Source organism: Lepidochelys kempii, chromosome 14 (assembly GCF_965140285.1).
Source record: "Lepidochelys kempii isolate rLepKem1 chromosome 14, rLepKem1.hap1, whole genome shotgun sequence".
Classification (NCBI taxonomy): domain Eukaryota; kingdom Metazoa; phylum Chordata; order Testudines; family Cheloniidae; genus Lepidochelys; species Lepidochelys kempii.
The window spans coordinates 43780860-43806361 of record NC_136393.1 but is presented as its reverse complement, the minus strand read 5'-3'; the positions used below and the strand labels follow the sequence as shown (position 1 = coordinate 43806361).

At 51.9% G+C, this 25502-nt stretch overlaps 1 long non-coding RNA gene across 1 annotated transcript; it reads left to right on the top strand.

Annotated features, from left to right (window-relative positions):
- The first annotated feature begins 18327 nt into the window (after window positions 1-18327).
- LOC140898091 (uncharacterized) lies at window positions 18328-19386 on the top strand. The gene is made up of 3 exons (XR_012154912.2): window positions 18328-18405; window positions 18833-18930; window positions 19291-19386. It is a non-coding gene; the product is annotated as an uncharacterized LOC140898091 (long non-coding RNA).
- Window positions 19387-25502: the final 6116 nt, after the last annotated feature.

Below are 25502 nucleotides of genomic sequence, written 5' to 3'. Positions count from 1 at the left end.
TTTTGTGACCACATGGGCTGATATTTTCAGCCCTGGTAAGCGAAGTAGGTTTACACTTAGTAATTGGGCGGGAGGCCTCTCAGAAAAAGTTAAGTGGTGTTAGGAGGTGTTGCTTATTCACTAGGTCACGTGAGACCTTCCTGTTACAATAGTAAACCAGTGCAGCACAGAATGCACCTTGCTCCTGGAGTCTAGAACGGGGTCCTTTGCTTCTATACACAGCCCATTAAAGACAATGAAAAGACTCCCACTCACTTCAACAGGCTTTGGACAGAACTGGTTATACACAGGGTCACTCCACTGTCTTCACAGGGTCCTGGTCCCACAGTGGAGGGGGGCCCTGTGAGTTTGTTGCAGAGCTGCTGCTCAGGGATGGGAACCTCCTGGCACCCCAGTCTCCAAAATCATTCAGGCTGCACTTTCTGCATGACTATGTGCTAGCTGAGGGCTGCGTGGGAATTGGTGGCCTCTGCTGCAGGTGATGGGCATCTCAGTTCCTTAAAGCCATGGCCCAGAGGAGGGAAGCGCCTAACTCCAGAGTCTGCAGCTGCCTAGGGCCAGCGCTGAGGATTTAGAGTCCATAGTGCAGCCATTGCAAGGTTCAAGCATGCTCAGCCTTGGAATTGCCACCCCTCCCTTGCTAGCAGCTGCAGCTATCTAAGGCTGACCTCTGGCGATTGGCCCCATAGCTGTAGCCAGAGAAGCTGCAGGTGGCTCTGTGACTACTGGGGGCCATTAAGCTAGGAGCGGATAAAGAAACTGAAGTTAACCTCAAGGAGCAGAGGTCACCTGTAGGAAAGGAATGTCCAGGGGAGCAGGGAAAGAGGAAGCAGATCAGGCTTGCAGGGGAGAATAGCTCCAGCCCAGCTGGCTAGGGAGCATGTCCAAGGTAGAAGGGAAACAAGCATGGGGCGAAGTGGTGGTGGCCAGGCAGTAGACTAGCATGTAGATGGGAGCAGAGGGAGAAAGGCTGGTGACTTGAGGTTCCCAGGGGCTAAGTCCTCACTTTGGGGAAATGATGTTTGCAAGTGGCTTCCTCAAAAGGCAGGATGGGAGCTGAGGGAGGGATTTGTCAGAATTGATCAGGTATCTGCTGGCTGTGAAACTTTATTGAGTTGAGCCCAGAACCACACACAGTGACTGGTGACATGGGGTGGTCCTGCAGACATGGCGATAGAAGGTCTGAATGAGGAAGGAGTCAAGGAGCTACATCTGTGGGGAGTTTCCCCTGATCACTATGAAAGTTCTGCTCACTGTGGACACCGGTAAACCCACCTGGGGACAGCTCAGTGAGAAGAACTGGGGGCTGAGGGAGCTGTGTATGGCAATGCAGATAGCCAGGTAGAGGTGTGTGATCAAAATGGAAAACGTCTCTGAGATTCAGCACCGGCTGCCTGTCACAGGGCGTACTAGGGCAGCAAGGGCACTGCAGAGCAGGCCCACACTGGGAGCCCACAACGACGACATGGGGGCCCACAAATATGTTTGGCGCCAGGGCCCACAAGAGGTTAATCCAGCCCTGTCTTTATACCCCAACACAAACACGTTAGTGCGGCCCCCTGACGTCGCCTTGTACATGTTGGTTCAATTAAAATATTGATTGTATATTGTGATCCTGACCTTAGCTTTTAGGAGAGATCAGGGTGTTCCTGTTGTCCTTGAGGAATGTTTTTGTACCATTCTTGATGTCCGAATGTTTTGGCACTACTTGACATCGGGATGTGTTTGCGTGAGTGCTCTGTGACTAGCACTTCTTAGTCGGATTCTGTGAACAGCTTCTGCCTCCTCTCAGGCCTCGAATACAAGGGCTTATGTCTCGGGATCTCTTCTTACTGCAGGGTGTAAGCGAGCAGTGCGTGGGCAGGAACCCCTCAAATGACCAGAGTCATCACAAAGGAGATATTTCCTATTTTCAGAGGTAGAAACAGTGTATAATCCAGAGGCGCCAACTTTTGGTTTTCCCAGGAGGTGCTCCATCCCTGCTCCGCCCCCAGGCCCCGTTCCCGCTACATCCCCTCCCCCAAGGCCGCACCCTTTCTCCCCATCTTCCCACCCCCACTTTGCCCCTCCCCCAAGGCCTTGCCCTCACTCTGCCTCTTCCCATCCATGCTCTGCCCCCTCCCCGAGGCCGCTCCCACCCGCCGCTTGCTGATCTCTGCCCTCCCCCAAGCCCCTACCAGAGCCCCCCAAACTGGTAAGCAGCATTTTTTCCCCATGACAACTGAGACAGAGCTATCCTAAAACCTGCTGGCCAGCCTGAAGTAGCCTTGAGAAAATGCCTGAGGGGACATTGTAGCTGAACGTAAGGTCTAAGGCAGGAGCATTCGTCACTGGGAGGTGTTGTAGGCTAAGGGTTAGAAAATTACTCTGTGCAACATGTGCCTTAACAAGAGCTGTGAAATATCAGTTACAGAAGAAAAAGTTGAAAAATGAGCCAGCACGACATTAGTTGCTGGGTTTTCTTCAGCTTGACCCTGCTCTGATTGAAAAGTTAACACAATCACAAGATAATTTTTTCTCGATAGTATAAGGTTGTTCCCAATTAAATGCTGACCTGTAAAAGTGGCCTGACTTAAGGGAAAAATCCCCTCCCACGGCGCTGGGACGATTATACCTGTTGAATTCCTTGAGCTCTGTAGAACACAATCATCCGACAGAGAGGAGAAGTTTTCCTTACAGATGTAGATTTTAGACGTCTCCTTTGGATTGTTTATAACCTGATGGGTCTCAGCCTTGGACGTTTGGTCCTTTCAAGAAATGCTGGTCCACATTCAGCACACTGGACTATGTTGAATAACAGCAAAGTAGCAAATTCTGATGGGAAGCAGATTCTGATCCAGAGGAATTGCCTGTGAGCAGCAGCCCAGCGCCTCTGTTCTGCCCCCTGCCTGCAACACCCAGCCTGGGACGGGGGAGAGGGGACCACACTGCAACCCTCCAGGGTCTAGGCTGGGGAATGGGGGTGAAGGACAAACACACACTGGGGGTGGCAGGGGGAGTTCAGACATCAAACGACTGAAGAACACAATATAAATCTTAAAAGAGAACAAACCATGATGTTGGGCTAATTTCCATGATTTCTTTTGGGGCAGGGCAGAAGCTGACTCATGAAAAGCCCCACAGGGGCCACTGAAACAGGGGAGCAACTTTGGCTCAATCTCAGGACTTCAACAGCCTGTGCCAAGGTCTGCACCAGCCCCTGCAGCCACTGAACAGGGGAGTCCCAAACTGCCTCTCCTCTCTCCCTTTGCCAGCACAAGAGTGAATCTGGCCCATTGAGCCAACCAGCTCCTGCCTCAGTTTCCACATCTCTAAAATAATGTTATTTGTATTCCTATTACCATCTATGGAGGACGGGGACCCCATTGTGCTGAGCTCTGCACAAACACTGAGTAAATAGCCTCAAAGAGCTCACGGTATAGAGCCCTGATCCTGCCAGGAGTCAAAGTTTCAATCACGTCAAAGGATCCAATGTGTGTAAAGCTACTTTGCACTGGAGCCTTGGCAGGTTCTGGATCTAGGTTAGGAGAAGCTACAATGGGAGGATGAGAGAAACAAACTGGGGGTGGAGGGGCAGGGGAGGATGAGGTAACAGGAAATCTCTCCTACAGAGGGTCTTTCTTAAGATGGCTGTGAGGTTTAGTAGCTGAATGAAAAAGGATATAGAAGTGCAAAGGGCTCAGATTAATTTGCATCTGGCTTCATGTGGATGGACTACAAACTACACCAATATTCAACAATACACCAATATTCCACACGAGGATGGGCTACAAGCTGTCAGGAACAGTATCCCTGATGAGGCCACAGCACACCTGGTGGCTGAGCTTTGTGACTTTGTCCTCACCCACAACCATTTCAGATTTGGGGACAACTTATACCTTCAAGTCAGTGGCACTGCTATGGGTACCCGCATGGCCCCACAGCATGCCAACATTTTAATGGCTGACTTAGAACAACGCTTCCTCAGCTCTCATCCCCTAGTCCCCCTCCTCTGCTTGGTTACATTGATGATATCTTCATCATATGGAACCACAGGAAGGAGGCCCTTGCAGAATTCCACCTGGATTTCAACAATTTCCACCCCACCAACAACCTCAGCCTGGACCAGTCCACACAAGAGATCCACTTTCTGGACACTACAGTGCAAATAAGTGATGGTCTCATAAACACGACCCTATACCAGAAACCTTTTGACTGCTATACTTACCTATATGCCTCCAGCTTCCATCCAGGACACATCACACAATCCATTTGTGACGTGTTGGATCACAGAAACACTCTTGGGAGCTGCCACCTGATGTGCCAAGACTACTTCTGCCCCTGCTTTCCTGCCCTAGGAACATAGGACTTCAGTGCCCTGCCTGGTTTGAGCCAGACCCGCTAGCCTGCTGCAAACCCAGACCCAGGTCTGAACCATGTCTCCTAACAGCTGTAGGCTTAACTGAAAGCATCTTACAGAAGTGTTCCTGTCTTTGACACCCAGATACCCAACTCCCAATGGGGTCCAAACCATAAATAAATCTGTATTACCCTGTATAAAGCTTATACAGGGTAAACTCATAAATTCTTAGCCCTCTATAACACTGATAGAGAGATATGCACAGCTGTTTGCCCCCCCGCCCCAGCCTGCTCGTCCCAGGTAGTAATACATACTCTAGGTTAATTACTAAGTAAAAAGTGATTTTATTAAATCAGAATGTAGGATTTAAGTGGTTCCAAGTAGTAACAGACAGAACAAAGTGAACTAAACTAGCTGACTCTATAAATAGAGACAAACCATGATCTGAGCAGAGTCAAACCAGCTGAGCAGCAAACAGCACAGCAGCAAACAGAAGGAGTTTGCCTTGGAGTTCGCCTGGGGAGAGCCCACTGAGGCTTACATCTTGCCGGATTCTCTGAGTAATTACTACAACTCCTGAGGAAGCTCGTAGAAGGAAGGTAATATGGATGGGGAGTGTTCAGCTGTTGTGACCTGCACTGGATGTGCTATGTTTGTCTTTCTTCCACAGGACAGAAGCGACTTTGTCTGTACAAAGTGCAAGCTGGTCTCCATACTGGAAGAGCAGGTTCAAGGTCTGGAGCAACAGGTATCGACCCTGAGGAGCATAAGAGAAACTGAAGATTTCCTGGACAGACGTCAGGATATGCTTCTACAGACACAACGTTCTGAAGATTCAGAGCAGGCTGCTCATCGGGGACAGGAGGACGGTGAAGAAATCTGGCAGCATGTGACCTCCAGAAGGAAAAAGGGGAACATCCATGTACCAGCAACGCAGATACAGGTAAGCAACCGTTTTCATGTTCTCTCCACAGGTACTAATGCAGAGAGTGGACCAGATGATACGTCTGAGGGAAGGGAGCAGAAGGAGACTCCGCCGATTGGAAGGCATGAGATGCACTTTCCTAGGGTTGGGGGTTCCACGACCACTGCTCCCAAGAGAAGGAGGTGGGTGGTGGTGGTCGGGGACTCTCTCCTCAGGGGGACTGAGTCATCTATCTGCCGCCCCGACCGGGAAAACCGAGAAGTCTGCTGCTTGCCAGGAGCTAAGATTTGCGATGTGACAGAGAGACTGCCGAGACTCATCAAGCCCTCGGATCGCTACCCCTTCCTGCTTCTCCACGTGGGCACCAATGATACTGCCAAGAATGACCTTGAGTGGATCACTGCACACTATGTGGCTCTGGGAAGAAGGATAAAGGAGTTTGAGGCACAAGTGGTCTTCTCGTCCATCCTCCCCGTGGAAGGAAAAGGCCTGGGTAGAGACCGTCGAATCGTGAAAGTCAGAGAATGGCTACACAGGTGGTGTCGGAGAGAAGGCTTTGGATTCTTTGACCATGGGACGGTGTTCCAAGAAGGAGGAGTGCTAGGCAGAGACGGGCTCCACCTAACGAAGAGAGGGAAGAGCATCTTCGCAAGCAGGCTGGCTAACCTAGTGAGGAGGGCTTTAAACTAGGTTCACCGGGGGAAGGAGACCAAAGCCCTGAGGTAAGTGGGGAAGTGGGATACCAGGAGGAAGCACGAGCAGGAGCGCGTGAGAGTGGAGGGTTCCTGCCTCAGACCGAGAAAGAGGGGCGATCAGCGGGTTATCTCAAGTGCCTATACACAAATGCACGAAGCCTGGGAAACAAGCAGGGAGAACTGGAAGTCCTGGCAAAGTCAAGGAATTATGATGTGATTGGAATAACAGAGACTTGGTGGGATAACTCACATGACTGGAGTACTGTCATGGATGGATATAAGCTGTTCAGGAAGGACAGACAGGGTAGAAAAGGTGGGGGAGTTGCACTGTATGAAAGAGAGCAGTATGACTGCTCAGAGCTCAAGTATGAAACTGCAGAAAAACCTGAGAGTCTCTGGATTAAGTTTAGAAGTGTGAGCAACAAGGGTGATGTCGTGGTGGGAGTCTACTATAGACCACCGGACCAGGGGGATGAGGTGGACGAGGCTTTCTTCCGGCAACTCGCAGAAGTTACTAGATCGCAAGCCCTGGTTCTCATGGGAGACTTCAATCACCCTGATATCTGCTGGGAGAGCAATACAGCGGTGTACAGACAATCCAGGAAGTTTTTGGAAAATGTAGGGGACAATTTCCTGGTGCAAGTGCTGGAGGAACCAACTAGGGGCAGAGCTCTTCTTGACCTGCTGCTCACAAACCGGGAAGAATTAGTAGGGGAAGCAAAAGTGGATGGGAACCTGGGAGGCAGTGACCATGAGATGGTCGAGTTCAGGATCCTGACACAGGGAAGAAAGGAGAGCAGCAGAAAGCGGACCCTGGACTTCAGAAAAGCAGACTTTGACTCCCTCAGGGAACTGATGGGCAAGATCCCCTGGGAGAATAACATGAGGGGGAAAGGAGTCCAGGAGAGCTGGCTGTATTTTAAAGAATCCTTATTGAGGTTACAGGGACAAACCATCCTGATGTGTAGAAAGAATAGTAAATATGGCTTGGCTTCCCAGTGAAATCCTTGCTGATCTTAAATACTAAAAAGAAGCTTACAAGAAGTGGAAGATTGGACAAATGACCAGGGATGAGTATAAAAATATTGCTCGGGCATGCAGGCGTGAAATCAGGAAGGCCAAATCACACCTGGAGTTGCAGCTAGCAAGAGATGTTAAAAGTAACCAGAAGGGTTTCTTCAGGTATGTTAGCAACAAGAAGAAAGTCAAGGAAAGTGTGGGCCCCTTACTGAATGAGGGAGGCAACCTAGTGACAAAGGATGTGGAAAAAGCTAATGTACTCAATGCTTTTTTTGCTTCTGTCTTCACGAACAAGGTCAGCTCCCAGACTGTGGCACTGGGCAGCACAACATGGGGAAGAGGTGACCAGCCCTCTGTGGAGAAAGAAGTGGTTCAGGACTATTTAGAAAAGCTGGACGTGCACAAGTCCATGGGGCCAGATGCGTTGCATCCGAGAGTGCTAAAGGAGTTGGCGGATGTGATTGCAGAGCCATTGGCCGTTATCTTTGAAAACTCATGGCGATCGGGGGAAGTCCCGGACGACTGGAAAAAGGCTTTTGTAGTGCCCATCTTTAGAAAAGGGAAGAAGGAGGATCCTGGGAACTACAGGCCAGTCAGCCTCACATCAGTCCCTGGAAAAATCATGGAGCAGGTCCTCAAGGAATCGATTCTGAAGCACTTAGAGGAGAGGAAAGTGATCAGGAACAGTCAGCATGGATTCACCAAGGGCAAGTCATGCCTGACTAATCTAATTGCCTTGTATGACGAGATAACTGGTTCTGTGGATGAAGGGAAAGCAGTGGACGTATTGTTCCTTGACTTTAGCAAAGCTTTTGACACTGTCTCCCACAGTATTCATGCCAGCAAATTAAAGAAGTATGGGCTGGATGAATGGACTGCAAGGTGGAGAGAAAGCTGGCTATATTGTCAGGCTCAACTGGTAGTGATCAATGGCTCCATGTCTAGTTGGCAGCCAGTATCAAGTGGAGTGCCCCAAGGGTCGGTCCTGGGACCGGTTTTGTTCAGTATCTTCATAAATGATCTGGAGGATGGTGTGGATTGCACCCTCAGCAAGTTTTCAGATGACACTAAACTGGGAGGAGAGGCAGATACGCTGGAGGGTAGGGATAGGATACAGAGGGACCTAGACAAATTGGAGTATTAGGCCAAAAGAAATCTGGTGAGGTTCAACAAGGACAAGTGCAGAGTCCTGCACTTAGGACGGAAGAATGCAAAGCACCGCTACAGAATAGGGACCGAAAGGCTTGGCAGCAGTTCTGCAGAAAAGGACCTAGGGGTGACAGTGGATGAGAAGCTGGATATGAGTCACCAGTGTGCCCTTGTTGCCAAGAAGGCCAATGGCATTTTGGGCTGTATAAGTAGGGGCATTGCCAGCAGATCGAGGGACGTGATCGTTCCCCTCTATTCAACACTGGTGAGGCCTCATCTGGAGTATTGTGTCCAGTTTTGGGCCCCACACTACAAGAAGGATGTGGAAAAATTGGAAAGAGTCCAGCGGAGGGCAACAAAAATGATTAGGGGACTGGAACACATGACTTATGAGGAGAGGCTGAGGGAACTGGGGATGTTTAGTCTGCAGAAGATAAGAATGAGGGGGGATTTGATAGCTGCTTTCAAGTACCTGAAAGGGGGTTCCAAAGAGGATGGATCTAGACTGTTCTCAGTGGTAGCTGATGACCGAACAAGGAGGAATGGTCTCAAGTTGCAGTGGGGGAGGTTTAGGTTGGATATTAGGAAAAACTTTTTCACTTGGAGGGTGGTGAAACACTGGAATGTTTTACCTAGGGAGGTGGTGGAATCTCCTTCCTCAGAAGTTTTTAAGGTCAGGCTTGATAAAGCCCTGGCTGGAATGCTTTAGTTGGGGATTGGTCCTGCTTTGAGCAGGGTGTTGGACTAGATGACCTCCTGAGGTCCCTTCGAACCCTGATATTCTATGATTCTATGATTCTATGCTTAGTTTAGCAGTTCTCAAACTGTGGATTTGTGTCTCCAGAGGTAACATGCTTGTTAACAGCAAAAACGTTTTCAAATAAATAAATATATAGAGGTGAGAAATAACAGACTTCAACTCTATTGTCCCTCTGCAAATTTGTGTACACAGAGTCAATCCCTTACCTCTCTCTAAAAGTGCAAAGTTTCAAAAAGTTCAATGAATAGAAGATTGTTGGGGGTGGAATCGATCTGGACAAGGAGAAGTCTGGAGATAAATGTGAGAAGGGAGGGACATATGCTTGTTTTGTTGAAATATTATATGTTTGCTGTTGAAGAAAAATAGCCAGAATACTTAACGTTGTTGTTTTAGTTAAATAAAACAATTTAAATGTCTGTCTGGTGATGTTCTCCTCCTGTTACAGCCTGGCAAGAAAATCCTCCAAATATTAACGATTAACCTGTTGAATTGGAGATATTTATCAAGTCGTTGGGAGGTGAACTATCTGCTTCAATTACCTTTGCTAAATGAAATAACCAAACAATCATTCATTTTCTCATATAGCTGTAAAACTACTCTGAAAAGTTTTCAGCATAAATCACTGTTTAAAAATGTATAGTGTGTACCTTCTAAAAATGAAACCTACATCTATCTCTGAGTTGTGAAGAATATGTATTAAGGTTATAACAACCAACAAGAATACACTTTTATGTAGAAATCCATGATTAAATCGAGTCTTCCTGACTAGCGATTTAAATCAATTTGATTTAAATCAAATCCACCCTGTTTTTGCTGACCAACAGGCAGTTCTGCTCCCCAGGCCCTTCTGGGATGTCAATGCCCCAAACTTAGCTGTTAGAGAACAAGGAAATGCTCAGCTAAGATCTTCCCCATGTAACAATAGGAAAGAATCTTAGAACTACAGGGGAAAACAAACCACAGAGCTCTGCTAACCAGGAGGAGCTCAGTTATAACAGGAGGAGCTCAGTTATAGTTGCCAGACCTTAACTCTGTCCTCTTGGAATGCCACTGTATTGTATCTTGCAGAAATTTGCCAACCCACAGCCTTCAAATATCAGCAGGTTGCCTTAAAAATCATGAAATATTTAAAAATAATAAATTTGTGGTGGGGTCTGCTTTTCATCTTTTGAGTTTTGAGCCTCGGGGGGGTCAGGGAGAGAAGGGAGTAGGGGAAGTCACTTTTTTCAAGTCTTCCTACATAAACCCCATATTTTGGTTTAAACAAATGGATGTGCTTATCACAGGACTCCAGGCTCTGGGGCTTTTAGAAAAATTGAAGTTAAATCTTCGTTCGTTCATGGTATGATATTCCACTTTGCTCAAAATTCTCTCTTCTGTCCTGAGCACATGGCAGCCCCATTGCTGGGAGTGCCTCACTCCACTCAACTGTCGGTGTTTTATAAGACAGGCATCTGTAAAAGCTACGTGGAGGTTGAGTAGAATCCAGAAATCGCTATTGTAGATTTGTAAGAATCAAGTCTGTGTACTTTTTCACCTGGCTTAACAAACACTTCTTGTCCTCTTCACTTATGGAGTCAATATAAGTACCTTCATTAGTTAACTTCTGAACTGAAGTCTTTGCTTCCAGATTTTCAATGGATATCTCTGATTGATTGATCCAAGGATAGCTTCTATTGCTGGACAGAGATCTACTACTGTTGTAGCAGATGCCTGGATGACATTGTTTAATGATCCAAGTGGTTTCAACAGGAGACTTACAAGAGAGGGAATGGCGATAGTCTTCTCTGAACTTAGGCCTGGTCTACCGTACACGATTAGGTCAAATTTAGCCACGTTAGGTCGCATTAAAACTCAATCAGTCCACACAACCAACCCCGTTTTGTTGACTTAAAGGGCTCTTAAAATCGATTTCTGCACAAGGGGAGTAGCGGTAAAATTGACTTCACTGGTTCGAATTTTGGGTAGTGTAGATGCAATTTGACAGTATTGGCCTCCGGGAGCTATCCCAGAATGCTCCACTGTGACCCCTCTGGACAGCACTTTCAACTCAGATGCACTAGCCAGGTAGACAGGAAAAGGCCTGGGAACTTTTGAATTTCATTTCCTGTTTGGCCAGCATGCTGAGCTCATCAGCACAGGTGACCATGCAGTCCCAGAATTGCAAAAGAGCTCCAGCGTGGACCAAACGGGAGGTACTGGATCTGGTCACAGTATGGGGAGAAGACTCTGTGCAGGCAGAACTCCATTCAAAAAAACAGATCACCAACGTACATGCGAAAATCTCCCAGGGCATGATGGACAGAGGCTACTCCAGGGACGCTCAGCAGTGCCATGTGAAAATTAAGGCGCTCAGGCAAGCCTGCCAAAAAACAAAGGAGGCAAACGGATGCTCCTGACATGCCGCTACTATGATGAGCTACATGGAATTCTACGGGGGGACCCTACCACTACCCCACCTCTGTCTGTGGACACCTGCAAGGGGGCAGTCTCACACAACAGGGAGGAGGATTTTGTGGAGGAGGAGGAGGAGGAGAGTGCACAGCAAGCAAGTGGTGAATCCGTTCTCCCCGGCTGCCAGGAACTGTTCATCACTGTGGAGCCAACACCCTCCACAACCTCCCAAGGCGGGCTCCTGACCCATGAAGCCGGAGAAGGCACTTCTGGTGAGCGAACCTTTGTAAATACAGTAAGGGTTTAAAAGCAAGTGTGTTTAGCGATTCATTTGCCCTGAAGACTTGGGATGGATTCACGGGTACTGGAAAAGTCTGTTCATGTGTCTGGGGATGGAGCGGGAATCCTCCAGGCACATCTCAGTGAAATTCTGCTGGAGCTACTCTGAAAGCCTTTGCAGAAGGTTTCTGGGTGGGGCAGTCTTATTCCATCCTCCATGGTAGGACACTTTACCACGCCAAGCCAGTAGCAAGTAGTCTGGAATCATTGCAGCACAGAGCATGGCAGCGAATGCTCCTGGGTTTTGGGCGCATTCAAGCAACATTCGTTGTTTATCTCTCTGTGTTAGCCTCAGGAGAGCGATATCATTCATGGTCACCTGGTTGAAATAGGGGAATTTGTTCAAGGGGACATTCAGAGGTGCCCGTTCTTGCTGAGCTGTTTGGGTGTGGCTGATGATAGCCACGCGGTGGGGCGAGGGGTGAAGCGATCATCCCAGAGAATTGGGTTGGGGGTGTGTGTGTTGTGTTGCACATCCACCTGAAAACTGCAGCCTCTCCTTTTCAATGGCCAACCCACCAGGCATTGCTTGATGTGGGACAGGAGGGCACCGCAGTTCGAAAGCATTCCCACATGTTATGAAGGCGGAAGAAGCCGAACTCCGCGTGCCCCTTGGGATTACCAGGGCTACCTGCAAGCCAAATTCTGGTGCCCAGCCGCATGTGATGTCTCACACCAAACCAGCAGGCACTCAATATAACAGGCAAAACGCGACCTCATATCGAAAGAACATGTGCTGTGTGGTTTGAATCGCTTGATTCACTCTGAAAGAGTCTCCCCTTTGTTCTCTAAAATGTATCTTTTTAAATTCTGCTCTCCCTTTTTTTCCTCCCACAGGTGCAACTGTTTCTACGCTCCCCCTATCATCTCCATCCCAGAGGCTATCCCAGATTAGAAGGCAAAAAATCCGCACTCGTGATGACATGTTTTCCAAGCTCATGCAGTCCTCCCGCCCCACCACAGTTGGGGAACCCCACTGCAGCAAAGCCATCCACTATGACCTGCACATTTCCCAAAGTCACTACCCTTGATAGCAGCAGCTCAGTGATTGTGTTGGCTACTTGGATCCAGCAGCCCCCAAAGCTGATTTGCCCACTCCAAATTAATTCCCAACTGACCGGTAGCAGTCAGGCGTTGCAAGCTTCCAGAGGGCTATCGCCTCTCGTTTCTCAACTGTGAGGGCTGCTCCCATCTTGGTATTCTTGTGCTTCAGGGCAGGGGAAAGCAAGTCACAAAGTTCCATGAAAGTGCCCTTACGCATGAGAAAGTTTTGCAGCCACTGGGAATCATCCCAGACCTGCAACACTATGCGGTCCCACCAGTCTGTGCTTGTTTCCCAGGCCCAGAATCGGCGTTCCACAGCATGAACCTGCCCCATTGCCACCATGGTGTCCAAATTGCCAGGGTTTGTGCTTTGAGAGAAGTGCATGTCCATGTCCTCATCACTTTCGTCACCACGCTGCCGTCGCCTCCTCGCCTGTTTTTGCAGGTTCTGCACATACTGGAGGATAACGCGTGAGGTGTGGAGAAAGTAAATACGAAAGTGTTATTTATTCCATCTCATAACACAAGAACTAATGGTCACCAAATGAAATTAATTACAGGTTTCAGAGTAGCAGCCGTGTTAGTCTGTATCTGCAAAAAGAAAAGGAGGGCTTGTGGCACCTTAGAGACTAACAAATTTGGTGTTTAAGTGTTTAAGTGACCGTCACTTATTAGCAGCGTAGTGTCCAGGAAGTGGATCTCTTGTGTGGACTGGTGCAGGCTGAGGTTGATGGTGGGATGGAAATTTTCTATTCCTGGCTTTTTGACCATGAGCGAATCTCTTTGCTTCTCTGTGCCTCAGTTTCCATCACTATAAAATAAAGCTAATCAAGGTTCTGTTTTTTTCTCTCCTGTTTCTCAAGGCGGGACACTTAGATACATTTGGGGCCTGTCTACACTACCGGTCTAGAGTGTCTTTGTAAGCTGATGACCCCCACATGTTGTTCAGAAGCTATGGATGACACAAGCTCCTAAGGTTGTTCTGTGCTTAGCCCCTAGGGCACAGCTGGGCTGGGCGGTCTTTTCTCGCTGTGCTGTGTGGAGCAGGTTCTGGGCACTAGGGATATGAAGAGGCTCTCAAGGACTAATTCTTGAAAATAAATATCAATGAACTGCAACGCAAATAAAAAATCACTGCTGCTAATGTTGGTGGGTGATAAAATAGTAGCAGCATGGTAATTAATGATGAGGAGAGGGCAGTGACAGAGAGCAATCGGATCCCTTGAGAAGCTGGACCCATTCAAAGAAAACAAGTTTGAAAATAACCAAATGAAGGATCCTATAGCTAGCAACAAAGCATGCAGGCCACACCTCCAGAATGGGACAGTGTATCCAGGAAAGCACTGACTGTGAAGAGGATTTAGGGGCCGTGCTGGGCAAGCCATTCAACATGAGCACCCAGGGTGATGCTGTGGTGAACAGGGCTAAAGCCATCATTAGATGTATGAAAAGAGCAGTGAGGCGTATAAGGAGGTGACACACCATGAGGAAGACTGATCATGGAATACTGCATCCAGTTTTGGTGTCCACCTTTGAAAAAAGATTTTGAAATATTGGAGATGGGGCAGCAAAAAGCAATGAAACGTTTTGAGGGCTGGAGAAAAATGCCTGCGAGTGAGCTATTGAAAGAGCTCAGCCTGTTTAGATTATAAAAAAGATCGGGAGGTGACGTCATTGAAGTGACTTCATGGAGAGAAAATATCGGGTATTAAAGGGCTCATTAATCTAGCAGAGAAAAGCATAACAAGACCCAGTGGCTGGAGACTCAAAAGAGACCAATTCATATGAGAAAGAGGGCACACATATTCAACCGTGAGGATGAATCACCAAAGGAACAAACTAGAAAGGGAAGTGGTGGGAATTCCCCACCTCTTGATGTCTTCTAATGAAGACTAGATGCCTTTCTGGAATGTTTGTAGTCAAAAACTAGCTCCTATGCTCTCCAGAAAGCATGTGATATGCAGGGGGTCAGATGACACGCTCTAATTGTCTCTTCTGTCCATAAAGTCTGCTAATTTATGAAAAACTGAGCATAGCATGGGGAGAAGCCTCTGATGTTTTACTGTGTTCGGCTTGAGCCCACAATGAACGCTCATTGAGAGGGGTGATCCAGGGGAAGCAGCTCAAACATCCAATGTAGCTGGACAGGGGCAGGACATCAGCACTGCAAGGGAGGGGTGGGTGTGGCAGTGACATCACAAGGGCCTTTGGCAGGACTTCAGCCAATTGGACAAAGGTGGTGGGGAGGCGATGATCTCACAGAGAGATCTTGACATCAGCCAGGCAGGACAGGGGTGCAGGACAGGGGCCACCTCGGAGATCCCTGTGGCTTTGCTTCAGCACGTCTCCTTCTCGAGGTCTCTCCTGGAGGACTGAGAGAGCATTCACTTGCACGTACGTGAGCACAAGGAGGACCCTCTTCGGAGTTTTTTCCTATTCTTTTAGTGGTTTTGCTCGAAAACAGACGTCCCTGTATAGAAGGTAAGAGCCTCGGAGAAGTTTGGAACCTGCTCAGTCTGATCCATGAGGTGCCGGCTGATTTTTAGGAAAGGAAAACATTAGATTGTGGGGGCAGTATTTTATTTCCGACCTAGGACTTTGTCCCTTAGAATTACTGGGGACATTGGGGTTTCTCCTTTTTGTTTTCCCTTTTCCTCTGTCCCTCCTACCTTTCCCTTCTTGCTTCCTTTGTCCTTTTCCTCTGCTCTCCTCCTACCACCAGGAGCTCTGTGTGTGGAGCGGGGTCCGGGGGGGTTGTGGGAGGCCCTCACAGAGAGGTGAGACTGGACTAGTGCTCCGAGAGTGATCCCCTCGGTGGTGACCAGGGCCATTCTTTGGGCTATTTGATGAGATCCCTTAGCCTCCCACCCCTCAAAGTCTCAACCTTGATTGGCTGAGGAGGGGGCTATTGACAGGGAGGAAACTCTGGTCTTTGTTGTTCTCTTTTATGACCAAGCAAATAAGTCACAATCAGTTATACGTTTGACCAATGTGGATGCTGCTCTCCATTCATTGTCTCGGAGCAGTTCATGATCCTCTCCAACATTCCAGTTCTTCTGAAATACTTGCTGAATAATTACTATGAACAATTGTTGGTCTGTAGCTCATTTGAGAGCAATTCTGCTACTGACTGGCTGCATCAGCTAAGACAAGTCCCTGCTCCTTTCTCAGCCTTCGTTTCTCCTTCTGTCAAGTATGAATAACAATCCTCTCCCACCTATCTCGCCATGGGTGGATGCTGGGGATCCACTGAAGAGTGTCACTCGGAGCAGTGCAGACTAAGGGGTGTCCTATCACACTGAGCCATATCAGATTATAACCTAATATTCGATTTGATTTGTATTTTATTGTTTTGAAATTGTGAAAAGCAGCAACTACATAGCTCAGACTGAAGCATCTCATCCAATTTTCGAGAGCACAGTGTCTCCCCTTTGTGTACGATGAGACAGTTTAATGCACTGTGACGGACAGGAGATGCTCTTGTTTTGCAAACAGATATTTTTGCAAAGAATTTTCATCCTACTTCTTATGATTTCAAGAAACAAAGTGGTTTCGTTTGAATGGATTTTCTGACAGAAAAAGGTTTCCATGAAAATGTTCACACCTTATTTCCTGGGCTTTATCCCTGCCTCTGGGGGCTTGTTGTCTGTTAGTTAGAACAGGAATCAGGACAGTTGTCTTCTCTTTCTGGCTCCGTCACCGCTTTGCTGTGTGACACCTTGGGTAGGTCCAATGGGAACAGGGTCAATTCTCTAACTCCAGGCAGCAGGGAGCCTGGGTGAGATAAGGGACGTTAAGGCCATCTGCGAAGGAGAAAGGGATGTTTCCAGGTGTTGAATGTCAAGAACTCTAAACTTTGCTAAAATGGCTAGTCTCGAGAAACAAGAACTAGTTGGGGCCAAACTTGAACCATTGTCTTTTATAAAGCCCATTCAGGAATGTGAGTCCCAGAGAGCCATAGAGAGGGGGAGCAACTTGCCCAAAGTCCCACAGATCAAGAGGCAGCAATGGAAGCAGGAGTGACCCTCCCTCTCAAAGGCAGGGGGACCAGACATTAGGGCCTGGTTGCAATTGCCAGCTGTGGGAGGGAGTGTGCGGCAGTGGTTAGTGAAGGGGTCCATCCATGGCTCTGACACTCGGTGTGGCCCTGAGCCGGTAGCTGAGGCCCGTTTGCCATCAGTAGGGTTGGGGTCCCATCGCTACAGCCCAGTGGGTTTGGGAGGCTCCAGGAAGGTGTGTAAAGTGCTGGGATGTCAGGATCCTGGAGGCGCTGTCACCTCCGCCCTAGGGCCGTGTTCTGCACCCCCCTGCTGCTGGCTGAGTTTCTCCGTCCCTTGGCAATAAACAGACTCTTGTTTTCACAGCCGGTCGATCGCCCTCGTGTCATCACCCTGCCTGCTGGCTGGGCAGGGTAACTCCTGAGGTCACCACCCTCTCCAGCCTGCCTTGGGCTTGGAGAGTGAGGAGGAGGGTGAGGGACGTCTGCTGACCCTGAACATCCGCCATCCATTATCCCATCACTGAGAGCAAGTGAGTGGCATTTGGGTTCCTCGGTGTCTTCCCCTGCCTGTCTGGGGGAGAGACTATCTCCAAAGGGGGATTTCATTTGCAAACAGCCCCCAAGACCCCCTCACTCTGAGGCCAGGCAGGGGCTTCTCCAGAGCCGTCTCCAGTGTGTTTGGAAAGGTTCCAGCAATGGGGCTTCCCAGCCCTTCCCCTCCCAGCCCTTCCCTCCCAACCCTTCCCCAGGCTGAGAGTCTCTGAGCTGGGCCAGAACCTGTGAGCTGCTGAACCTGGAAATCAATGGGGAACGAGGAGGGCCCTGTGCTTCCTGTGCTGAGGGCCTTTGTGACTTTGATGTGAGGAATGGTTTCCCAGGGGAAGTCCGGACTCCTGGGTTCTGTTCCTTCTCTAGCCTGGGCGGGAGAGTGGCCTGGGACGACAGGAGGGGACTGTTTGTCCAGAGTAACCGATGGTCTTTGGGACTGACCCCATTGCTGGAAAAGGATGAGACTTCCTGGATATTGCAGCAGCAGGGATTATGAGGGGGAACGTTGGGAGCAGATCATGCAATGAACTCCTGCCCGTGTGTGTAGATGGCACTCCCTGCACTCCTGTGGGGGCAGAGGGGGCGGCTGTGGTTGGAGCAGGGAGGAGGAGGGACAGAAAAAGCCCATGAGTGAAAGGCTGCCTTGAGCCCAGACTCACCCCTGCTCCCCGCTCGGTTCCAGGATGGCCAGGCTCCTGCGGATGTTCAGGAGGAAGGCTCTGCAGGTGGCCCCAGAGCCTGAGGGAAGCAGCTGCCATCTTCCCAAGGGGCAGAGCAAGCCCTGCGTCCCCGCTGGCGGGGAAGCAGCTCCCGTCCAGGCCAGACGGTGGAAGTGCCCGGCCTTCTGGAAAAGGACCCCGGCTCCCGGCGCAGGCGCCGAGCTGGGAGAGGCCCCGACCAGGCCCCAGTGGAGCTGGCCCAGGCTGCGGTTTGGCAGACAGGACCCAGCCCAGGAGGGGCGCCGGGCAGGGTGGCTCTGGGGCTTGTTGTGTAGGCAGCAGCGGCCCCAGGAGCCCAGCCCTCGTTCCCATCAGGAGGCCTCGCCCTGCCTGGTCTCTGAGGACCTTCCAGCCCCCGCCGGCCAGGAGGGGGAAGGTCCCTGTCCCAGCACCGGCAGCTCAGCCTGGGACAGCGGCAGCACCTGGGCCTCTGGTAGCAGCCAGGCCGATGGAGGCCACTGCTTTGTTCCAGGTGAGGAGCCAGGCTGGGCTCCGGGAGGGGTGAGGACGGGATGTGAACACCCTGGGCCCAGACACTCTCCCAGTGATATGGGGGGGGGGTCCCCAGCCCAGGTGTCTGGCCTGAGCCCCGCGAACCCCACTGAGAGCAGCAGCCGTCACACAGCTGCCCCTTCCGCACGGGGACCTGGGGGTGGGGGTGTGAAGAGCTGCTGCCACTTTGGTCCTTGCTGCTCCGCGGCCGGGGGAATCGGCACCTCCCCTGGAGTCCTGGGCAGGGGAGGGGGGGCTCTGCTCTGGGCTACGGCAGCTGTTGGGGGCTGAAGGCATCCCTGAGAGGGAGGTTTGGGGCCCCATCTGCCCTGGGTGCCTGAGGTGGGAAGGGGGGTCTTGAATCCTGCTCTGCCCACCACGCCCCTGTCCTTCCCTCCCTGGTGCAGGGACCCCCCTGGATTTGGAGCAGGAGGAAGGGGTGGACGTGGCCAAAGATGAAGCTGCTCTCAAGGTCATCCGAGAGCAGCTCCAGTGCAGAGATAAGGTACAAATGTTCCCCACCTGGGCTGGAACCAAGATTGCCCTGTCCCTTCCCAGCATCCCCACCCCCTGCCCAGGGTCTTGTCCCTCCTGATCCACCACCCCTGATGGGGCCCTTTTACATCCATGATGTGGGACCCCCAAGATGGGGGTGTTTGTCCCACAACAGCCCAGGTCGTCTCCCCCCACAGGCACTGTCCCAGTTCCTGATCCTGCTTGTGTAGGAGTGGTGGGGGATTTGGACAATAGGCAGGTTCCCACAATCCCCCATTGAGGCCTGAGCCCTGGAGCTGGTTTGGGTGGGGCAGGAAGGTCCCTAGCTAACAGGTTCTCTCTCGCTATCCCCCACTCCCGGTGGGTCCAGGATGAGGGGCAGCAGCTCCTGTTCCTTCAGGCCATCTACCCCGCATGTCTGGCTGCACGTGAGAGAGGGGAGGACACGCTGGAGCCGCGCTGCTGCAAGGCGGCTGTGGTGAAGAGGATCGTGGTGAGTGAGACACGCCATACGGCAGCTGGAGGGAGGAGGGAGACATGGGATTGGCAGGGGTATGGCCAGGCTAATGGGTGGGGGCTGGGTGGTGTTGGAGGGGGCAGCAGAGGACAAGGATTGCTGGGGCTGAAGACTTGGGAGAAGAGAAGGGAGAAATTGTGAGATTGGTCAGTAGTGGGCAGGGGGGGAATTGTGTGGCTGGAGGGCAGCTGACAGTGGGGGCCAAGGAATCACATGGTCCCAGCTCGGTCATCGGGATGGGGCTGAATGGGGGCATTTTTGACAGGGAGGAGGAGAGAAGGGGATTGGGAGTGAGCTGGGCAGGAATCCGGTAAGGGGGACAAGTCGGATGGGCAGGAAGGAATCGGGGGAGCGGGAGGTGGTGGGGGATCCTGCTGGCCATGTGGGGCACTGGCTGTGTCATCTCCTCACTGGGAGGTGTCAGTCGGGCCTGAATCTTACACGCTCCTTTGTCTCTTTCGCGTCTCACAGGAGCTCATCGAGCAGCTTCCCGATGACTCGTCACCCAGCGCCGTCCTCGCCCACTCCCTGGCTGCAGTGGGCTACCTCTGGTACCGAGACAGCCCCACCCCCTCACCCCGCCGACTCCCCTAACCCCACTGCTGATCAGACCCAAGGCTGGGAGTCACCGTCACTGCCCCTCCCAAGTCACCTCCCAAGAATGGCGCCTCTGGCAGAGATGGTGGGGTGGGAAGATTCACTTTCTCCTGGCGGGGCTCTTCTTTTCACTCCCATCACATGACAGGGGCCTTGGGGAGGGGCTCACTCCCGGGCTCAGATACAGGAGGGGCAGCAGGCTCCAGTGAACAGGAGCTATTCCTGTCCTGCCACTGTCTGTCTGGGACGCCTTGGCCTTGTCATTCCCGAGCTAAGTGCCTCAGTTTCCATTCTCGCCAGCCTGTGCCTCTATCCCTGTGGCTTGGTGTCCGTGTTGGCGACAGTCCCACCCCCATACTGCACAGTCTAATACCAGCTCCTCTCTCTTGCCAGCACCATGAAACCTGCCCTGGAGCCAGCCCTAGAGACCCACCTCTTGCGAGCTGCCCTTCACTCCGTCTTCACCCTGGGCACGGAGAAGGACACCACCGGCATCCAGGTACCTCCTCCTCCTCCATCCTCTTCCTCTTCCAGAGTAGTCCTTGGTCCCTGCTCCCTTGATTCGCTGGAGCTCCAGCTTTAGGGGTGGGGTAGCGGAGATGGAACAAGCTGCAGGGTTGGATCCTTCCCTCCAGCAGGGAAGAGATTACCCCTCCCTGGGGGATTGCTTTCTTTCTTTCTTTCTTTCTTTCTTTCTTTCTTTCTTTCTTTCTTTCTTTCTTTCTTTCTTTCTTTCTTTCTTTCTTTCTTTCATAAGCTGTGTTTTGCCCAGAAGCCCAGCTTCCATCCATAGCAACTTGGCTGTTTCATACTCTTCTGCCTACAAGGCCCTCTGCAGAGACCTGCTAAGCTCATGGATTAAAGGTCCAGGGGTCATCAATTCTTGCGAATTGCCTGCAGTGGGATGTGAAGGAGAGAGGCCGGGAGATGTGTTTGGGAGTCTCCCCAGTGCTTCCCAGAGACCCCCTCTTCCCATCCTGTGGCAGGTGTAGGCCCAGGTTCCCTAACTCTGACCCATGCTTTGCAGGCTCTGCACAAAGTCATCCCAGAGGTCCTGGATGCCATGCTGGGGAACCTGCTGGCAGAGTCCCCAGACACAGACAGGCTCCACTTCATCTTGGAGGTGAGCCCCATTTCACCTGAACTCTTTGGGAGACTGGTAAGGAGAGACTGGAAGATGCATTTTCTATTCTGTCCTCCTAGCTGGGTCCCCAGTGGGCCGTCCTTGGTTGGGGAGGTCAATGCAATGTAGTGTCAGGTCCTTCCCTCTTGAGGGACAGAGGAAGGAGCTGGGGCTCCAAGCCAGAGCTCTGCCTGGTTCTGCTGAGCACTAAGCACAGGGCTCCTGGCTGTCTTGGGGAGTGAGAGTCTGAAAACCCACCCTTCCCCCACCCCTTCAACACACAGAGCCCATCAGATTCGGGAGATGGTTCTCAGAGAAGAGGCACATGCTCCTTCCTAGAGAAAGAGGGGGAGCCCAGGGAATCAGCCCTTCCCTCTGATGTGCTCTGAAATTCCTGGGGGGATTGTGCTCTCAGTCACTCCCTACATCCCCCCAAGGATTTGCGTAGCAGGGAAGGGCCGAGGGTTCAGTCTTCTTTCTGGTGAACTGTTCAGGAATCAGGAGCTCTGGGAGGATGGGACCAGCCCCGACCCCGAACATTGTCCCAATCTAGAGAGACGCTGAGAAGTTGTGACCTGAAGGGTACAAGCTGCGTCCTGGGGGAAAGAATCCCCTTCCAAAGCTCTGCCATCAATGACTCAGCTATTTCCCCCTGCGCAGAATGTCTCAGGCCCCTGGGGCTGGGGGCATGGGGCTCATTTGCAAAGCAGGAGCAGCTGGCCATTGAGTCTGACCTGCCTCCTTTCCCCACAGCATGTCAACCTCTGGGTCGTGTCCAGGGTGTCGCAGGAGCGAGCCAGGGCTATCAGGAGCAGCACAGCCCTGCTGAGATACACAGTCACCCTCCCTGAGTTTGACGTAAGTGAGCTCCAAGCCCAGCTTGCTGGCTCCCGGCGGAGGCGGGCTGGCTCCAGCGGGCTGCAGGATCTGCTGCTGCTGCCGGGGCTGTGGGTTAGGAGTGTTCTTCATGGGGAGGCAGAGTCAGAGCAGGACTGAGCTAGGCTTATGTCAAGTTCTTCTTGTCCTGGTTCAGTGTTTTCCCTGGGCCATTAAGGGGACCATGCTCCAGCCCCTGCTTGGCATCCCAAAGCAGCTCCAGGCTCCCTTGGCAGCAGAGCAAATGAAGGGTCGATCTCAAGCTCCTCTCCTCAGCATCTCCTGCAGAGGGGCTAAGAGGAAGGAGCCCTCTGGCCCAGAGGGGACAGGGAGCTGAGAGGAAAATGCTGATGGAGTCCCCTCTGCTCTCCCTTCCATTAGATCTCAGCCGAGTTCCCTCAGATGGGTCACCATGTGGCCCAGCTGGCTCTATTGGTCAGCGATCCAGACAAGGACATCAGCCGGCAGGCCAGGGAGGGGACTTACCGGCTCTACCAACTGCTGCTCCGACAGAGGGGTAAGGAACCCAGCTGGGACACGGAACCCAATAGGGGACTGAGAGTGACCACAGGTGGATAATGGGACCCCAGACCATTTCTCTCAGACTGACCCCAGCCGGAGGACAAGTCTCTCTCTGCCTCTGTTCTTCTCCACTCCACTGTGCAGCCACCAATGGGATTGGAAGGACACAGAAACTGCAACCAGAATGAGGAGAAAAGTCTCTCTCTCTCTCTCTCTCTCTCTCTCTCTTCCAGGCCTGACCATACATGAGGCGGAAGATCTCTGGTGCTATGACTGGCACCAGGACAGCAGGCTCTTGGGCTACAAGAACACAGCCAGAGTGGGGGAGGTAAGGGCACTGTGCCAGGGCATGACACAGCTCAGGGAGTGGGGCTGGCTGGGTTCCCTGCAGTGGATGCCTCCTGGAGACAGGAAAAGAGCCTGCTCCTTATTTCCAGCTCAGAGTTCCTCATCCAGCAACCAGTGGGACACGCTGGTGCTAAAGGTCCCACACTGGGACTGAGCCAGGAGTCTCCTTGTCCTTGTCAGGCTGCAGGTTGGATTCCCCTTGAAGAAACCAAGGAGCTGCAGAGGCCATTCCCAGCGAGGAGAGAAATCACTAAGCTGCGGGGAAGAGACCTTTGGTCTGTCAGCTCCAACCCCCTCCCCCCGTAACAACACACGCACACTCCTCTAGCCACTGAGGTGCAGGAGATCTCTCTGTTGGAAGCAAGACAGGGTCCCCTGTCGTCTCTGTGCCCTGCACAGCAGAGTAGGCCTGCTCACACACATTAGAGATCCATTTCCAGCCTATCCTGGCCCCTGCCATAAATTGCCTTCCTGAAAGAGCCACTGGAGGCTTTGGTCCCTCAGCATCTGCCACCTTTTAATAAAGGGGCTTCCCTGAGCCCTGGGACCCTGAAAGCCTCCTGGGGAATGAACTGCCTTGGCCACAGCAGCTCTCTTCCCCGCCCTTTGGGGCACTAGACGCCATTTTAACCGCAAGGACTTGGAGGCTGGCTCTGGGCAATCTACTTGAGCCTCATGTCCTCTTGGTTTTAGGTCTTTGGAAAATTCTTCTCCGTCGGGCAGAGAAGATCCTTCGTACAGACAGCATTGCTGGCCATCCACAACCCCCTGCTGCGTGTCAGCCAGGCTGGGCTGGTGCTGGTCTACTCCCTCCTGGGGGAAGCCCAGCAACTGATGGGGGACACAGTAAGCAGCTGCAATCGACTCAGAAGCTTGGGGTGGGGCCCAGGGCCTCCTTCCCATCCTCTCGCCATTCGCTGGCCTGGTAGCAAGGAGCCTAGTAAGGACTTCTGGCCTTCATGGACTTCTGTTCTTAGGATGTGGTGCTCTGCTATCACTCCTGGGAAGGACAGTTGAGTCCCCTAAGTGCCCTCTGGGAACCTTTCCTGCCCCACAGAGCTGCACCCATTTCCCCATGGCCTAGTGTCCATGTCACCCAAGCCACCATCGAGAGTTGCTCCCATCCCTGGCAGCCTGGGAGGCCAAGGACTGACTGGTGATGGTGACTGACTGAGGCACATGGGTGTGGGAAGCTGGTTTTGCTGCTGGTAGGGCTGGACCCACTCTTGAGATATTGGGAGGATTCAGTCGTCAGGGGCTGCTGACTTGTCCCGTTCCCCAGGGCTGCCATCCTGTGGTTTCAGCTTTTGTCACTGGGGTGTCTTGGGGAAAGGTCTCAAGCTCTCCCCATCCCACTTCACTGCTGCCAGAATCCCTCCCTCCCCCCGCCACCCTTCTAGAGCCCCCTCCCTGCCCTACCTGGGTGGGGATGGAGGTGGGGGTGGAGGAGAGGGTTCTCCGAACTTGAGCGGTGTCCCCAGGTGGGTTGGAGGTGGAACAGCTGTCAGGGGCACTGATGGGGAAGTGGCAGGAGCTCACCCTACAAGGAGGGGGGTTGGCACTGGAGGTCACTAGAGAGGACAGCAAGCCTCCATCCTGGGGGTCAGGAGGGTGAATCCACCACTCAGACATGAGCAGCTGCTGGGTGGAAAAGATGGTGCTGGTTCCAGGTGCCCTTCATCCTCCCTGATTCCTGGGGAGTGTCTCAGTCTCTGACATGTTCTCGTTCCCCTGCAGCATGAGGATGTCACAGCCAAGGTCATGGGCCAGCTTCACATGATTCGGCACTTGCGCCAGATGCCCGAGGCGCTGCAAGGGCTGTGGCTCATCTGATGCTCTTCAAGGTTCCCCTCCCTGTTCAGCAAGTCCCACTCCCTGCTGCAGGTACTGCTGTGTCTCACTATAAATGGGGGGCGAGTGGAAGCGGAAATGGAGGCCCCTGGCACTCTCTCCCCTCTCTGTGGAGCTGTGTCCTTTCCGCGGCCCCCCGAATTCCTTCATCTGGGGTAGGAGCTCTTTCCCTCACACCCATATCCCTCCCCTCTTTCCTTGATCTCACCCCCATCCCATTTCCCGTGCTCCCAGGCAGAGATCTGCCTTCCCCATATGGTGCAAAAGGACCTTTGTGTCAGGGCTACAGACTGTCTGCCCAACTGAAGCTCAGGAAGCTCCACATTTGAGGAGGTGAGGATGGGACAGAGGCTCCGGGCTAGCTTCATCTCCTGCCCTTTATTCTTCCTTTGGCCCTTCTCTGGGCTCTCAGAGTCTGACATGAAGAGGAGCCTCCTCCCCGCATGTCTTCTAGGCCCTGGCATGTGTGATAGCCTCCCAGATGGGTGCAGTCAGAAGCTGAAGCACCTCAGGGAGCTGTGGGGACAGGTCCCTTGTCCTAGGAAGCCAAGCAGTGGTAGTTCTCAAAGAGGCTGAGAGGGAAGAGCCCACTCCCTCTTGGAGGTAAGAGCCATTGACTTCTTTGGGCAAAATGGGTTTCTTGGGGGAGAAATGGGATCCCTGCTGCATAGCCTGGCTGGGAGCTTCCCCCATCCCTGGGACAGAGACATCTTCATCAATGTGCCACCCTTGTTTTTTTCCAAGCAAG